Source organism: Sapajus apella, unplaced genomic scaffold (genome assembly GCF_009761245.1).
Source record: "Sapajus apella isolate SASKATOON/1434 unplaced genomic scaffold, GSC_monkey_1.0 scaffold48, whole genome shotgun sequence".
Lineage (NCBI taxonomy): Eukaryota > Metazoa > Chordata > Mammalia > Primates > Cebidae > Sapajus > Sapajus apella.
In genome coordinates this window covers 4739622-4753023 of record NW_022436988.1, presented here as the reverse complement: position 1 = coordinate 4753023, position 13402 = coordinate 4739622, and the positions used below count along the sequence as shown (strand labels likewise).

General features: G+C 54.9%; 1 pseudogene; it reads right to left on the bottom strand.

Annotated features, from left to right (window-relative positions):
- Positions 1 to 1933: 1933 nt before the first annotated feature.
- Positions 1934 to 5840, bottom strand: LOC116525417 (annotated as a pseudogene).
- Between the last annotated feature and the right edge of the window lie 7562 nt (positions 5841 to 13402).

Below are 13402 nucleotides of genomic sequence, written 5' to 3'. Positions count from 1 at the left end.
TGAACCCGGGAGGCGGAGGTTGCGGTGAGCCGAGATCGCGCCATTGCAATCCAGCCTGGGTAACAAGAGTGAAACTCCGTCTCAAAAAAAAAAAAAAAAAAATGGGGAAAGCCACCCCCTCTGGGAGTTCTTCTAGCATGTCTGCCGTCAGCTAGAGCTCAGGACTCACACTCCTGGAACCTGGAGTTGTGGGTTTAATATTTATTCAGTATACGGCTTATTGGGAACCCACAGAGGGGCTAGAGCCTGCCTGGTGCTGGGGTTGGAGACCCTGCCAAGGGGCTTGGCCTCTGTGATGTGTGAGGGCCACTCCATGGGGGGCTGGCATCCCCATCCTACCCTGGGCTCAGCGCCCCTGCCACACTGCCCCTGCCCACTCTGGAAGCCAGGCCCCCTGGTGCTGCGGGAGACAGCGGCTTGGGGAGGACCCCTGGCTGGTCCTCCCAGAAGAGAGCATCTGTGGGGTGGGCCTCCAGCGGGGTGGGGTGAGCCTCCGCAGCCCTGCTGGGCCCCACACAGGCGGCTGTTCCCGGAATGGGGGTTTGAATGTTTCCTTTTGCTGGCAAAAATGCATGTGGCCTTAATTATTTATACGCAGCACTCATCTCCCCCAAATGTTTTATTGGGATTCGGCAGATCTGAGTGTGCAGGCAGCAGTGGTGGGGGCAGGGCAGGGATATTATGGGAGCGCGGAGGCCCCAGACGTTGGGGTGTGCCCCAAATCAGCTGGACGACCCAGAGGAAGGAAAGACCCTGGTGAGCAATGGTCAGGTTGACTCTTTCAGGCCCTGCCCCAAGTTGCAGAATTGCACCTGGGTGTTCAGGCCTACTGCCCCTTTCCGGGATCTGGCCTGTGCCCAAAGCCCCCCGCCCTACAGGGCCCTGGTGGGCTGGAGGGAGGGTGGGGAGCCACATCTCTCAGCAGCAACCCAGGACTTATGAGGGGCCACTGCCCTTTTTGGGTGGGGGTGACGAGGTGCAACCAGCGTGACCTTGGAATCTGTCACCTACTACCCTCGCGTCGCCTGACCTCAGTGGGTGTCCCCCAACCCCAGAAGTAGGCTTATCCAGCCCATTTTTATTTTTTATTTATTTTATTTTTATTTTTTTGAGACGGAGTCTCCCTTTATTGCCCAGGCTGGAGTGCAGTGGTGCAATCTCGGCTCACTGCAACTCCACCTCCTGGGTTCAAGCAATTCTCCTGCCTCAGCCTCCCAAGTAGCTGGGACTACAGGCATGCACCACCATGCCTGGCTAGTTTTTTTTTTTTTTTTTTGTATTTTTAGTAGAGACGGGGTTTTACCATATTGACCAGGCTGGTCTCGAACTCCTGACTTTGTGATCTGCCCGGCTCGGCCTCCCAGAGTGCTGGGATTACAGGCGTGAGCCACCACACCCAACTCTGGCCCAGTTTTAGGTGAGGAAACCAAGGTGGGAGGAGTCACAGATCTAAGGAACTCCAGCAAAGCAGGGAGGTGCCCAGGTGGGTTTGTTGGCCGGCAGGTGAGGGTGGGCAGTCTTTCTTTTGGGGCAGCATCCCAAGAGAAAAGAACAAAGGCAGGGGGTGTAGCTCCTCTTACTTCCCCCTCCCCTTGTCCCCTCCTCCCTGCGCCCCGCCGTCCCTGCTGGGCCAGAGCCTTTTGGGCAGTGCCACTGGAGATTCCTGGAAGTGCCTTTGGGACACACACACACACACACACACACACACACACACACACACCCTCCGGGGCCCTCCTGGCCCCCCACCCTGTGCCTCCCCGGTTTGCAGGAGGGTTTTAAGGCCAGCCTAGAGCCCTGCAGGACCCGGGAGGAAGCTGAGCCCGGAGGGCCTGGGAGCCAGCTGTGTCTGCTCTCAGGTGCCCCTCGTTCCTTGGCCAATCCCCCGTCCCGTGCACCCTGCACCCAGTAGGCCCTCTGTGGCCCCGGGGTTGAATCAGCTGTGGGGCCTCAGCAGGGCATCGCAGAGGGTCTCGATGGGAGGTTTAGCCCGGGGCACTCTCAATGGTCTGGGACGCTGGGCAGGGTTGATCCCGGCCACTGAGAAGTCTTGGGGGCAGAGAGCGGGCAGGGGGCATTGGGATTTGGAGGTGCCCCCGGAGCCTCCTGTCCCTTCGGGACCACCTCCCCTTACCCTGATTTCCCTTGCAGGGAAGGGTGTGTGGGTTTGTGATGGGGTGGGGAGGACTTCCTAGAATTTGTCGCTTTGATTGGAATCTTCTCTACTGGGGCTTGGCTGGGGTGAGCTCTTGCCCACCCGGCCCACCCCCCACCACCAGAATCCGGCTCCCTCCATTGGGTGGTGCTGGGGTGGGGGATCTTCATTTATGGCATCCCCTGAATTCACCCCAGGCTTTGAAGTCAGGCTTTCTCCAAATGAAAAGCTCTTCCAAGAGGGAGATTCCCTGGAGCTCCTGAGCCTCCGCCTGGTAATTGGCGCTTCAATTAACAGCTCGGTGCAGGGGGCACTGGAGTAGGGGGCGGGGTGGCTGAGTCAGGGGCCCAGCCCTGGGGAGATGTTACGAGAGGGACGCCGGGGTGGGAGGTGGGGAGGTTGGTAATTCCAGATTGGGGAGGGTCTCTGTAGCTCTCAGAGCAGGTGAGGACCCCTGGGAGGCAGCTGTGGGGTCCCCCAGGGCCTGCTGGGCCCCCGTGGGCCCCTGGCAGAATGGGTTCCCACTAGCCAACCTGTTCCCACAGCCAGAAGTTGCCATGGTGACCCCCTCCCACCTTCAGCGACAGCTTTTCCAGTAAAACCACTGCAGAAATCCATACTTCCCGACAGGCACGCCCGGCCCCCCACCCCCCACTCTGCGCGGTCTTGTAGCCTCCTGGAGTTAACCCTGCACATGCCGGTGTCTGTTGTTTGGGGGAGATGGGAGTGAGAGCCGGCAGTGTGGGTCCCCGGCCGGAGAGGAGAGGGTGGAGGCCCTGTCCCCGGAGGCCCCAGCAAGTGACTTGAGCAAGTCCAGGAAGTTGGAGCATAGCAGTGAAGCTGGCTCTGACCTAGGGGCCCCCTTGGCATAGAGGAGGCCTAGCTGGGGCCCACAGCGAAGCTCCCCTTGGAACCTGAGCCCTGCTGGGGCTTCATCCCTTCTAGAGTCACTCCTGTCGCAGTCACAGGGACACTGGACCCTTCCTGGCCTGGCTAGAGGGGCTGTCCTGTTAACTGCTCCCCTCTTCCTCTGCTCCCCTCCCGGCACAAACCTTTTTCTTGGAGGCAGAGAGGGCTCAGCCCCAGGTCTCCGTGGCCTTGCTGCCGGCATGTGGTGGCTCCAAAGCCACTGTGCACCTGGAGCCCGGCTTTGCGTCCACAGGTCTCCCCTGGGGGGCTGTTGGACCCCAGAAGTCGCTGCCTGCTCAGGATCTCCGTGACCTCCCCCTGAGAAGCAGGGATAATGATCCCCCTAGAAGGTTCCGTCCTGCTGCCTCTGCCAGGAGGAGGGGCCCTTGGGGGCACCCGAGGCTTCAGGGGCCCGGGGGGGGGGGGGGGCTCCGTTCTGTTCTGTGGCCCAGGCCCAGCCTCACTTCTGCAGCGAGAGCCGAGCAAGGAGATGCTCTAATTGTTCTCTCTGTAGCCCAGGATGAATAATTGAGAGGTCTTTGGAGAGAATTAATTAGCCAGCTTATTGACTGTAAGCGATTTGCTGCAGATGCTACAGGGAGGAGGGAAGCCCGTGTGGGGCCCACTGGCCAGCTGGGGCCGAACCAGACATTTAATTCACACCCACGGTTGCTCAGCATGACCAGGGCTCGGCCTCTGCCTAGGACCTGCTCTCCTGCTCAGGTGGAAGTGTGGGGGGCTGAGTCCCACCTTGGCACCCTGCTGTTGGTTCTGTCCTGATTTCTGGTATGGGGCAGTAGCACCCCTTAGCCTCAACTCTGTTCCCTCTGTCTTCTAAGAGGCAAGATGGGGACCCCTCCAGGAGTGGGGGTGGGGCGTGGCTCACTCTTGGGAGCAGTTCCCCTGCAGGAGACTCTGGTCCTGGGTCAGGCTCTGGGCTCCTTCAGTCCAGCCCACCCCACCGCCTGAGCCCCAGCCCCTTTTCGGGAACTAGGGAGTGACAGGAAAATACAAAAGCATTCTTGCCTGCAGGCAGCAGGGGGTCAGACTGTCAACGTCCCTGGTGAGGCTGAGGGGGGCCGTTCTCATGGAATGGACAGGGCTGGGGCGCTTGGCAGGAAGTGCTGGATCACTAGCCCCGTTACCAGTAATTAATAGTGGTAGTAAACATTCCTCCAGCAGGCCCTGTGCTAAGCACACCGCATGCACTAACTCCTGCAGACCCTGGGAAGGCAGGGGGTGGGCTTGTTCCCCAGCTGGGTCTGCAGAGCCTCAGGGCAGAAGCTGGCACAGATAAAGATTTGTTGAGTGAATGAATGAGTGAATGAATAAAATCAGTGTCAGGAAACTGAGTGGCAAAGCTAGACTCACACACCAGCTTCCGTTTGTTTTTTGGTTTGTTTTTTTGAGACGAAATCTCTGTCCCCCAGGCTGGAGTGCAGTGGCTCGATCTCTGTTCACTACAACCTCCACCTCCCAGGTTCAAGTAATTCTCCTGCCTCAGCCTCCCGAGTAGCTGGGATTACAGGTGTGAGCCACCACACCTGGCTAATTTTTGTATTTTTAGTAGAGACGGGGTTTCACCATGTTGGCCAGGCTGGTCTTGAACTCCTGACCTCAGGTGATTCACCCACTATAGCAGGAGCGGCCTCGGGAAATGGATCTCTCGAACACCGAATAAAGGAGGGAAGAGTTTATTCGGCCGGGAGACCAGGCAGTAATTCGTCGAGAGCCCAGCTCATTTAACAAAGGAAGGTTCTGCCTTTATATAGGCTTATACTTTAGATGTTACACGTGGAAGAATCTTAGGTTTATAGCTTTAGGAATCACATATGACAGGGTTCCGGTTTACAGTTTAGGACTCACATGTGAAAAGGTCTCTGTTTACAGTTTCAGGAATCACATATGAAAGGGCTCCGGTTTACAGTTTTAGGACTCACATGTGAAAAGGTGTCTGGTTTGATCTTGTTTTAAGTAAAAATAGTGTCTTCCAGAGAGTTTCCCCAAGACCAAGCATGTTATTTTCAGGAAGGAGATTCAGGAGGCGCCAGCTGGCCTGCTCTCTCTTCTATTGAGCTGCATGGTGGGTGACAGGGGGAGGGAATCCCAGATGCCTGGGTCTCCTTCCTCACCACCTTGGCCTCCTAAAGTGCTGGGATTACAGGTGTGAGCCACTGGGCCCCACCTCACAACCATTTTTAACCTGGCTCAAGGGCCCATGCTCTGATGCGTCCTCCAGTCTCAGGGAACACCAACATGGAAGATGAGGGCAAGGGGCAAGCAGCTATAGAGGGCTTGGGCCGCCTGGGGGATGAGCAGGAGGTGGGTGCCCTGCCTCTGCAGCTGCCGGAGCACCAGTGAAAGAGAGGGCGGGTGCCAGCAAGCGTGGTGCAACTGTGGGGGACACGGGCTGTGCAGGGGGTACCTGGGTGGAGCTGATTGGAGACCATTGCTCTTGGCCCAGATCAGGCATGACAAGGCCTGGGTCGAGACCCCTGAAGTGGGGCCAGGAGAGGCTATGACAGCTCTGAGACATGTGGAGGGGAAGGACAATGGAACCTGGTGACCTGTGGACCTGGGGAATGGGGGGCAGGAGTTGAGATGACCTCAGATGTCACCCGAGGTGAGTATGTGTATCTGCAAATGAGGGACAGGTCAAGAAACAGGGAGCTGGCCCCTCCCCGCCGGGCCGACAATGCTCTGGGCTGTCGTCCTTCCACACTCACCCCCTACCTGCTGCTGCTCACCCACTCAGGGAAGCTGCCTTACAGGGGCCTATCAGTGGGCTCCCCCGTCCTCGGCCTCTGCAGAGCCCACCAGTGGGAGGCACCTGCAGAAGATGGGGTGGGGGACAGTGCAGTTGGGGGCATGGATGTTCCTTCCCCTGGATGCCTTCCTCCCAGCGCTCTCCATTCTTCTTGGTCCCAGGCTGGGATTGGTGGGGGGTATTCCGCATGCCTTTCCCAGCACTCCAGCTGTCCTAGACTTGCTGGGACGACCCTCCAGCCGCCCCGTGAGCTGGGGTTGTTTGCCTCACTGGCTTTCTGTTCTCAGCTGACTTAGCTGGGACGTCAACAATTCCATGTCAGAGGCAAGACTCAGCCCGTGCCTGCCAGACACCTGCGGCCTCATGTGAGTCCCCTTCCTGGCCTCTGGGCACCGTTCCTTCCCACCCTTTGCCTGGAGACAGTGGAAGCTGAGGGTCGTTTCTCCTAACAGCGTTTGCTTGGCTCCAGAAATCAGACCTGGAGTGAGGAAGAGAAGCTGGTCTTCGTCCAGGTGGCTGAAGTGAGGTATGTGGCCTGGGAGCAGCGGACAGCTGCACTGGTGCCCTTCAGACAGCAGGAGTTGGCTCTTGTCCAAAGATGAGATGCCAAGATGAGATGCCATGTTCAAAAGTAACTTAGGGCCAGCCACCGTGGCTCATGCCTGTATGCCTGTAATCTCAGCATTTTGGGAGGCCGAGGTAGGTGCATCATGTGAGGCCAGGAGTTCGAGACCAGCCTGACCAACATGGGGAAACCTCCTCTCTACTTAAAAATACAAAAAAAAAAAAAAAAAAAAAAAAAGCCAGGAGTGGTGGCACATGCCTGTAATGCTACTCAGGAGGCTGAGACAGGAGTTGCAGTGAGCTGAGACCACACCATTGCACTCCAGCCTAGTCAACGAGAGCCAAATTCTATCTCAAAAAATAAAGAAGGGTAATTTAGGATTGTTCCCAAGGGTCGTGGCAGAGCCAGACAGCACTGTCACAGCACACAGCAGATGTCCAGCCTTGACACCGTATGCAGGCCGTTCTGTGCTAACCATTATACCCACTCAATTCCTTTTCTGCCTAGGTTACCAGAGTGCCGCTGTCAATCACAATACTGACTAGCAGCTTCTCTTGGGTTTCATGAGAAACTCCCTGTATCAGTTAGTGATTGCCATAATCAGGCTGTATAACAAGCAGCCCCACGATCTTGGTGGCATTCAACAATAAGCATTTATTTTTTTGCTCGCGTCTCTGTGGGTCTGTTGGGGTTCACCAGATCCAGGCTTGGATCAGCTGGCTGGCATCTGGGCTGTGCACTGGGTCCAGGTTTGCTTCAGTGTCTCTTATCAACCTTGGCCCAGCAGGCCCCCTGAGGTGTGTTCCTTCCAGGGTGGCTTCAGCAGCGCAGGAGAGCAAGTTCACGGTGCAAGCACGCTTCCTCACTCCGTATCCCGGCATCCCACTGATCAAACCAAGTCCCATGGCTGTGCCCCAAGTCAAGGACACAGACGCATGACCCTACGACAGGGAGCGAAGAAGCAGGACTGCCCATTCCATTCTCCCCTTATTTGTTTTTAGTTTTTATTATTAAAAAAAATTTTTTTTTGAGGCAGAGCCTTATTCCGTCATCCAGGCTGGCTAAAGTGCAGTGGTGCAATTTCAGCTCACAGCTATCTCCACCTCTGGGGTTCAAGCAATTCTCTTGCTTCAGCTCCCCCACCACATTCCCCTCCCCAAGACCTCCCCTCCCTGCCAGGTAGCTGGGACTACAGGCTCTCACCACCATGTCCGGCTAATTTTGTATTTTTAGTAGAGATGGGGTTTCACTATGTTGGCCAGGCTGGTCTCAAACTGTGGCCTCAGGTGATCCACTCACCTCAGTCTCCTAAAGTGCTGGGATTACGGGCGTGAGCCACTGTGCCTGACCCATAGAAATATTTTTTAAAAACTGGCAGAAAGGTGTAATGAATCCTCATAGAACATCACCCAGATTCCACAATTATTATTTTCCAATATTTGTCTAATCTGTTTTTTTCCTTGATAAAGTGTATTTTTTAAACTTTTTTGCCCATCTGTAAAATAAATGAATAATTTATGTATATCAATACAGACATAAATACATGCACACATAACAAAATTTACCACTCTAACCATTTTCAAGTGTACAATTCAGTGGCGTTAATTACTCACCATTGCTGTGCAATCGCTCTCCAGCTCCTGAACGTTCTAATCTTCCCAAATTGAAATTGTCCCCATTAATTCACACGAGCTCCCCATTCCCCTGGACCCCAGCCCCGGGCAACTGACATTCTATCTTCTGTCTCTATAAACCTGACTAGCGATCTCACACAAGTGGAATCACATGGTATGTTTGTGTGACTGGCTGATTTCACTTAGCATGACGTCTTCAGGGTTGATCCATGTGATAGCACGGGTCAGAATTCCCTTCCTTTCTTCAGGCTGAATAATATTCCACTGTATGGATGGACCCCGTTTTGTTTATTCATGCGTCCACGGACACTAGTGTTGCTTCTACCTTTTGGCTATTGCGAATGAATAATGCCGCTATGAATGCGGGTGAACATATGTCTCTGAGTCCCTGCTTTTAATTATTTTGGGGATGGACGCAGGAGTGGAAGTGCTGGGTTATACACTAACTCTATCTTTAACTTTTTGAGGATCCCACCACACTGTTTTCCACAGCAATTGTACCATTTTCCATGCCCACCAAAATTGAGTGCGCAGGGCTGGGCGCGGTGGCTCACGCCTCTGATCCCAGCACTTTGGGAGGCTGAGGCGGGCAGATCACAAGGTCAGTAGTTCAAGACTAGCCTGGCCAACATAGTGAAACCCGTCTCTACTAAAAATACAAAACTTAGCCGGCCCATGGTGGCACGTGCCTGTAATCCCAGCTACTCAGGAGGCTGAGGCACGAGAATCGCTTGAACCCGGGAGGTGGAGGTTGCAGTGAGCCGAGATCCCACCATTGCACTCCAGCCTGGGCCACAGACTCCTCCTCAAAAAGAAAAGTAATGGAGTGCACAGGATTCCAGCTCCTCCACATCTTCACCAACACTTGTTATTTTCTGTTGTTTTTTAAAAAAATAGTAGGCGTCCTACTGGGTGTCAGGTGGTGTCTTCTTGTGGTTTTAATTTGCATTTCGGTCTTCATTTGACTTAAGCTGGTTTGAGATGAGTTTGTTTCTTGTAAGCGGCGCTAGTTAAGGTAGGCTTAGCAGCTGCAGCATGACAGCAGACAAGAGCAGCCGTGGCTTGTGGAGAAGTTTATTTCTCCTTCTGTAACAGCCCAGGTCGGTCGCACCCGGTCTGGTCTGCGCAGCCCTACTCCCTTAGGGGACCCAGGCAAATGCCCTCAGCATGGAGTTTCTGAGCTCGCTCTGCCGGCTGCCACCTGAGCCCCCAGGTGGGAGGTTGAAGCACCTGGCACCTACCAGGATTGACAGGCCAGGGTGGAGCTTTCCCCTTGAATTCCATCAGGGGTATTTATCTTTTTTTTTTTTTTTGAGTCTTACTCTGTCGCCCAGGCTGGAATGCAGTGGTATGATCTTGGCTCACTGTAACCTCTGCCTCCCTGGTTCAAGCAATTCTCCTACTTCAGCCTCCCGAGTAGCTGAGATTACAGGTGTGCACCACCACGCCTGACTAATTTTTGTAATTTTAGTAGAGATGGGTTTCGCCATGTTGGTCATGCTGGTCTGAATTCCTGACCTCAAGTGATCTGCCCGCCTTGGTCTCCCAAAATGTTGGAATTACAGGTGAGCCACCGCACCCGGCCCATCAGGGGAATTTAATCCCAGGGTCACACCTGCTGCAGGAGGGGCACCCACACTCTCCCCTGCTTTCAGAGGAGAGAATGGATTTGGGTGAGCGGCCAGCAGTCCCCAGCACACAGCGTGAGTTCCTCCACCACCTGCATCCATCATGCTCTTCCAGTCCTTCCCGTGCCACAGACGCAGAAATCCCCAGTGGGAAGGGAAGAGCTACTGGGAGGACTCGTGCCCAGCCTACTAATGTGGTGGGATGGACCCTCGGTGCGCGGAGGCTTCAGTCACATGCTTGGAGGAAGGTCCTTGAGGGGCCACCGCGGGACCCCCAGGCTGCCATCACCCCAGCACCAGGGTCACCAAGTTGAATGGTAGTCCCCAAAATGATGTCTTTAAGTCCTAAATCCTGGGACCTGTCGATGAGACCTTATTTGGAAAAAGGCTCTTCAGGTGAGATCATCGTGGATTATCAGGGCCGTAAACCCAATGGCAAGCGTGGTTAGAAGAGACAGAAGAGCAGAAGAGACACAGGTGAGAAGACCCCGTGAAAATGGGAGTGATGGGGCCACAAGCCAAGGAACACCTGGAGCCCCCAGAAGCAGGAAGATGCTAGGATAGATCCCCCCCGGCCCCGGGCCTTTGATGGCCATCTGAGTTAAGCAGGTATCAGGGCGAGGTGCTGCTGACGCCTTGATCCTGTACTTCTGGCTCCGGGAAGGAGGAAATTTCTGTTGCTGTAAGTCCCACTGCCTCTGTTTAATAGTTTGTTCTGGCAGCTCCAGGAAACTCAGACCCCAGGGCGCCTGGATGATCGCCGACCGGCACTGTGGTCCAACCCTGAAATTCACCGCTGCTGTCTGTGCCTGGAGTCGGACCCATGGTCTGACTGCCCTAGTGACTTGGCACATGAAGAGCCTCCAAGAAGACAGGTTGGGCAGCTGGATATGGTGGCTTACATCTGTCATTGCAGCACTTTGGGAGGCTGAGGTGGAGGAATCGCTTGAGCTGCTCCAGACTAGCCTGAGCAACAGGGTAAAATCCCATCTCTACCAAAAATACAAAAAATTAGCTGGGTGTGGTAGTGCATGCCTGTAGTCCCAGCTACTTGGGAGGTTGAGGCAGGAGGATCACTTGAACCCAGAAGGCAGAGGTTGTAGTGAGCCAAGATTGCGCCACTGCACTCCAGCCTGGGCAACACAGTGAGACCCCATCTCAAAACAAAACAAAAAGACAGGTTGCAAACTGTGGATGCTCGAGATTATTCCTGGGTGCTGCATCAGGGTGTGGGTGGTGCCAGGACCCCTGCCCTACCCGTCAGGAGGGCGTTGGGTGTTTTCATCTCTCTTTGGCATCTTTGTCATTGGTGCAGAGCTCCTGCCCAATGTCTACACAGCATTCCCCGGGTGTAGACGGCACTCGGTTGGGAGGAAGAAGGCCTCTGACAATCATAGAGCTCCAGATGGCTCCTGTCAATCAAGGAGGTGGCTCTCTGGCTCAGAAGGCTGCCAAGACCGTGTCAGCAGCTGGCAGAGTGCCAACTCCCAGCCCTTACAAGCTGGCAGGCCCTCAGGCACTGCACTGCTTTGGGGCACCACCCATTTCACCCCAGTTCCTGCCTCGGAGCTTGGAGGGACCTGGCTCTTCTGTCTTGCTAGCTCCCTGGTGTCTGGGTGCCTAGCCCCACTCTGGCCACCCATTTCCTTGGCCCTGTGACCTTTATCTTCTGCAGGCTCCTGGACTGAGACAGAACACATCTCCTTTCTCTGGGAAAATCATGTCCCCAGGGGCCCTGCAGTGGGCGGCCTGGAGTTGAGTTGGAGGCTTCCTTGGGTAGAATGAACAGGTCCCTGGCTGGACCCACCGGCTGCTGACAAGACAGCAGGTGCCACGGGTGCCACCCCTTATTTCCACAAATATTCACGAAGTGCCGTTTAGTGTCGGGCCTGTTCTGGGGGTCAAGGACACAGAGTAAGCAAACCAGAGGCCAGGTCCTCCAGAGTTTGGATTCTAGGGAGGAGGCGGTGTCTGGCAATAGACAAATGGATGGGACACAGTGTCCTGGGGAGAAGCACAGAAGTTGTATCCAGAGCCACTGAAAACAAATGACCACAATCTAATGGCCGGGCGAGGACACATTTATCATGGAAGGGTTCTGGAGGTCAGAAGTCTGGCAGGGTCTCTCTCACTGCCCCAAAGTCCAAGTGTCGGCCAGGCTGATTCCTTCTGGCAGCTCCGGGGGACCTCTTCCTTGCCGTTTCTGGTCTCGAGGTGGCTGAGCTCCTTGGCCAATGGCCTCTCCCTGTGGCTTCCAGGCCTCTTCCAGCCGCCGCCCCTGAGCCCTGCTTCCCTTGCCTCCCCTCTGCCCCTGACTCTCCTGCCTTCCTCCATCCTCCTAAGCACCCTGTGATCACATTGCACCCAAGGGACGGTCCAGGACCGTCTCCCATCAAGCTCCTCCGCCTTCGTCACCACTGCATAGTCCCTTTGGCCATGGAAGGTGAGTTTCAGGGGCCTTTATTCTACCAACCACAGTTATATGGAGAAACTCCAGGTAGGAAAGGAGTGGGCTGGGAAGGGAGACTTCCTGGAGGAGGTGACATCTGAGTTAAGCAGTTAAGCAGGTGTCAGGGGGAGGGCAACCCAGGAGGAGGGTGAGGCCTGGAGGGGCTACGCTCACTTGGAGCACCACCAAGGACTGGGAGGGAGCCAAGGGAGGGAGGGAGGGAGGGAGGGGGGCGCAACCCCACAGGGAGTTTCTACACCTCCCTGTCTCCCCTCTTTCTATCTCCTTCCTGCTCTCACTCCCATCCCCTTCCTTCCTTCCTTCCTCCGCCCCCCTCCCTTCCTCCCTTTCTTCTTCCCTGTCTCTCTTCCTCCCTCTCTACTTCTTTTTGTTTTTTTCCCTTCGGTTGATATTTCTTTTTTTCTTTCTTTTTTGAGACGGAGTCCTGTTTTGTTGCCCAGGCTGGAGTGCAATAGCGAGATCTCGGCTCACTGCAACTTCCTCCTCCCAGGTTCAGGCGATTCTCCTGCCTCAGCCTCCTGAGTAGCTGGGACTACAGGTGCCACCTCGCCCAGCTAATTTTTGTATTTTTAGTAGAGATGGGGTTTCGCCGTGTTGGCCAGGCTGAGCTTGAACCCCTAACTTCAGGCGATCCACCCGCCTCGGCCTCCCAAAGTGCCGGGATTCCAGGTATGAGTACAGTGCTCAGTCTCAGTTGATATTTCTAAGAATCTGCTTAGAGGGGACCAGCTGATACCAGGGCCTATCAGAGGGTGGAGGGTGGGAAGAGGAAGAGGATCAGGAAAAATAACGGGCACTAGGCTGGAACCTGGGTGGTGAAATCTGCACAACAAACCCCAACGTCGCGGGTTTACCTACATAGCAAACCTGCACTTGTGCCCCTAAACTTACAAGTTTTTTTTTCCGTTTTCACGCTACTAAGACATAGCTGAGGAAAAAAAAAAAAAAAGAAAAAAAAGTTTTTTTTTTTCTTTTTTTTTTTTTTTTTTTTAAAGAGGGCCAGGCACAGTGGCTCACGCCTGTAAAATCTCAGCACTCTGGGAGGCCGAGTCAGGCAGATCATCTGAGGTCAGAGTTTGAGACCAGCCTGGCCAGCATGGCAAAACCCCATCTGTCTCTACTAAAAATACAAAAATTGGCCGGGCGTGTTGGTGGGCATAATCCCATCTACTCGGGAGGCTGAGGCAGGAAAATCGATTGAATCCCGGAGTCGGAGGTTTCAGTGAGCCTAGATTATGCCACTGCACTCCAGCCTGGGTGACAGAGTGAGACTCTGT